This window comes from Aulonocara sp. 'chitande type north' Nkhata Bay, linkage group LG11 (genome assembly GCF_057382095.1).
Source record: "Aulonocara sp. 'chitande type north' Nkhata Bay isolate Kocher_YH1m ecotype deep benthic linkage group LG11, A_spYH_male_GT1.1, whole genome shotgun sequence".
Classification (NCBI taxonomy): Eukaryota; Metazoa; Chordata; class Actinopteri; order Cichliformes; family Cichlidae; genus Aulonocara; species Aulonocara sp. 'chitande type north' Nkhata Bay.
Genome location: NC_141354.1, coordinates 7,322,972 through 7,327,736, shown reverse-complemented (window position 1 = coordinate 7,327,736; position 4,765 = coordinate 7,322,972).

The window sequence follows — 4,765 nt, the reverse complement described above, 5'->3', positions numbered from 1 at the left end:
TATCTCACTATTTTTGACTTTTCTGAGCCTGTCAAGTCCTTCTTTTGACCCATTTTGCCAAAGGAAAGGACGTTGCCTAATAATTATGCACACCTGATATAGGGTGTTGATGTCATTAGACCACACCCCTTCTCATTACAGAGATGCACATCACCTAATATGCTTAATTGGTAGTAGGCTTTCGAGCCTATACAGCTTGGAGTAAGACAACATGCATGAAGAGGATGATGTGGACAAAATACTCATTTGCCTAATAATTCTGCACTCCCTGTAGTAGAGGCTGAATGGATCAGTGGGAAATGTGGGATTGCTGGGGCTAATCAACCTGATCGCCCTGTGTTGGAAATGTGGGAGCAATTTCAGCTCCCAGCATAGACCATTTAAACTGTATTGTCCACCAGCTGAGGCACTTTCGCTCCCTCCTATGTCACAATTCTAGAAATTCAACTTTACCAATTATAAGTTGGATTTCAGAGTATTTAAAATGAAGTTATCATAAAATATTTTTGATTATTTTAGTAAACTTATTTTAGAGCCTACTAAAAAAACAAAGGGTGCAAGAAATACCACAATATTTAATGTAACTAAGTCATTTGGTTAATGTTGAAGCATAGAAAAGTTAAAAATGAACTTATTCTAAGATAAAGAAGAACAGAGCAGTAACTGTGAAGGACTGAATCAATCACCGCCTGCATATTAAAACTGACCTCACCGCTGGCTACAACAAAACATGAAACAGATTTTAATAAATTAATGTAAAAGTAGAAAAGTTCAAATTAGCTAATTTTTTCTGCATCAGCTGAAGAGGGCGAAAAAGGCAGGATAATTATTGTAATTTTATATTATTTTTGTCATCATTTTATGTTGAGTTGTTGGTTAGTTGTGTTTACTTCCACTTCCTCTTCCTGATCATTTTTTGCTAACGGTTTAAAATAACCCGGATTTTTCACTGACTGTGAATGTTGTTGTTTTGTTATCTTTTATTTTTACTTCAGTCATGAGCATGATACCATTAACATGGAGATTCCCAGTATTCATTTCCACAAATTTGGCAGCAGTTCGTCTGAGGACTGCTGTTGGCACTCACACTGGATGCTTTTTTTTTAAGACAAGGGTTCCTCTCCCTTTGAGATACAGTGCACTCATACTGTACTGTAACTCTTGTGTAATGTAAATATACTTTTTTTTTTCATTTACACAGGACACATAGATATTTTATATTGTCTAAATACTCCTAATCTGTTCCATGTTTGAGCTGTGTTTGCCACACACTAATGAATTCCAGTGTTCTTTGGATGGTAAAACTTAGTCACTGCAACAGAGACTCTGTGTTATGTTGAAAACTTCCCAGACCAATGCATTTTTTTCTCAACACAGAATGCTAGGGAAAAATAGCAGGAAACAAAACAAGATGAAAATGTGTTTCCTGCTGTGCAAAACACTGTGAAATTGTCCCTTCATGTCATGATCACACCATGATTTATTAATTAGTGGCTGGGTGGTCAGCAATGAGGACCGTGTGATGTAACTGAACAATAATAGGCGGGATACTTCATTTAAATTTAAATTTTAATTGAATGAATGATCAGCGAATTCATCATCATCACTCTGGGACTGGGCAGAGGCATCTGGACGCAGACATGGAGACAGACGTTGGATGTCTTTCCATGGATCCAGTTGGGTGGGGTGGGTGGTACTGTATGCCATGGTTAAGAACTGGCAAAAAGGACAATGCACCAACCGACCCTGAGGAATGATGCATATTATTTATGCACCATTTGACAAAAAAATAGTTGTGACTCACGATAAGCATAACACACTTCATATGTTGCTATGTGTTTTTGGTTTGTTGTCTTTTGTTTAGTACATATTATACTGGATTACAATTTCAGCATAACTTTTTCCAACAAGCATTTCTCTCAACATCTGAAATAGATGAGAGAAAGAGTTACTGGGCACATAAACTGGTAGGTGGGAGATGTTTACCTTCTGGTATGTGTTTAGAGTTGTAAAAGGGTATATTTGAAACCAAATAACCCAAATCCCAAAATTTCAGGACTCAGCTTTGTTGCCTAAAAATAACCACATATTTCCTAACCTAAATAGTAACAAAAAGAGTAAAGTCACTCACACAAGTAAAATATAATTGGAAAAAGAAAGTCACCCAGTTAGACTTAAATGCTTGTCTCATATTTAGATTCATACCAGCCAACAAGAACTTTTCCCCCTCAATGTTTTTAAATTATACTAAAATGATGGTAAGGGGGAGACCCCTTTCATTAAAAGATGATGAAAAAAGGTTCCTCTTAAGTGTACCAACAAAATATTGCAAAATATAACTGAACTCCTAGTTTAATCACAGGTAGTGAACTACTAAACAACACCGCTCATTTAATTGTAGGAGACCTCTAACAGCTGTAATGAGTACATATTTTCTGCAATTTTGTCTTGAAGGTACAAATCTTGAACATTCACAAAATTAGAGGAGAGTCAGAGGACATATATAACTTCAGAGGCCTGTATCAAATAGGTTAACACATATTTGACCAGTTTTACTCAAATTCATTAATCAACTGATTGATTGATTCATATATTAAGCGCAGTACCCATCTTTTAGAAAGAATATATAAAGTAAGCAAGAATCAAATAGTCCACCTTATCAACTCTGACCTGACTGAGTGAGTTCCATGCTTTTCATTTAAAACCCTCATTGCGGAGCATGTTTTTGTAGCTGTCTGAAGTGTTGAACTATGCCTATAAACATATTGCAGTACTGTAATGATGAAAGAGAAGAGTTCTTCAGAATTGCTCTGTCAGAATTTTACAAAGTGCAATATACATCCACTGTGAGTCATGATTCATTAGAGGGTAGGGACAAGCCTTGTTGTCTTGGCAAATTCAGCTCGGGAATCCAAACTCCCAAGCATGGGTAGATACAATACATTCCTCTAATCTGCAACCCACACAGCAGACCTCCAGTTAATATTACTACTGTTCATCCACCCATCCATCAATCCTTGTGGCCAACATAGATCAACTCGTAAGCTACCTCCACAGTCAGCGCTCTCCAATACGATGTCTGTGCCACTTCTGTCATTGAGGAATACATAAAACAGAGACTCTCAAAGAGATCAAGTGTGCTTGTGCAGATTAAATTATTACCAAATGTGCCTACGATTAATGATTACAATGCAAAAAAAAAAAAAAAAAAAAAAGCACATTCACACACACTGATTCCAGGGAAAAGAATTCCTGGAGGACCAATGCTTTATTCCAAGAGATGATTTAAATTCTCAGGTTTTCTCAGAATACAGAGTCCCTGAGTGGGTGAAAGAGATCAGAGGTATTTATATAAGTATAAAAGTATTTTAATCCGTATAATATTGATAGACTTGGTAGTAATGAGCACTAAAGATGGGTGTTCTTAATCAGACTCATACGTCACACTTGTTGTTTTAACTTTTACAGGCTTGAGTCTGTGGGCGTCCTAGTTCAGATTAGTAACTAATGACCACAGTCAGCAAACCCACATGGCAACGTACGCCCACATGGCTTGGCTGCATTAGTCCTACGTGCCTCATTCTTTAAGCCAACACAGCTGTTGTATAGACTGTAGAATAAACTGTGGCTTTACTCACTGCCTTTGTCATCACTCTGTGCTTCAAGTGTATCTCCGACCAGAACCCTTTCAGTGCACGCACAGCTCACAATTCAAGGCTTCGTACCGATGCATTACTTATTTCCAGGTTTGCTCATCGTTCAGGGAGTGGCACTAATATGATACACTTGTGTTACACTCCATATGCTGTATATGAAGATGGGCAGCCTGACAGCTCCTTGCAAGGATTCCAAAATAAAGGGATCATTCTCTGATGGCTCGCTGCAATATAGGCTCTCAGCGTTAGAGGTAATGTACCTAAACTAAATTTATTTGATGCTATAAAATCATAATCAGTGACAGCTGAGATTGACAGCTTCTTTGAATGAAATAGTTGGAGCGACACTGCAGACTTCTGTTCAGGGGCTGTACTGATGAATGTGGAGAAATCAGTGTTTTGTTGCATTGTTTATGGTTCGTTGAAGGCATCACTATAATACAAAACATTGTAAGCATGCTAATTTTGTACCCTGCAGACCCTTTAGATAGCTATTTCTACAGATTCAGTTTTTTCCTTGTTAAGAATTGAAAAGGCAGTTCAACATCAGCCTTTTTCATGCTTCCCTTTTTATTGGTTCTGTCTCTAACGATGTCATTGTTCTGACAAGTAGCCCACTGGACTAATCTATGTTGCTCTTTCATTCTGGGACAGTTGATTTCAGAACACCCTCCCCCAACCCCCCGACCCTGTTGCCCCTCAGGCCTAACCATATGCCCTTTCACCTCTGCTATCCTCCAGTCCCCCATGTACTTCGTCATTACCCTGCTCACACGTCTGTTTACTTCTGTTGTTAGGGCTGTTCACATGGTGACCAATCTGGACTCTCAAACCAACGTCTGGGCTTGTGAACAAGTCTGGAGAGAAAGAGTGGAAAGGAAGAGGAGTGAGAGAATGAGAGAGGAAGCCAAAGAGAGAAAAAGAGACTCGATCTAAAACACTCTCCAGACATGGCAGAGGAAAGTACATCTATCTGGGAAAGCAAGTCCAGCGCTCCAGCTTTAATTATCTTTTAAGATGCACATGGGGCAGGGCAAACGATTCCAGAATGTAGCGACGAGTACAGAGGCCGGGCAGATTCATGCTGCAGATTCCTCTTTTTCCTCACA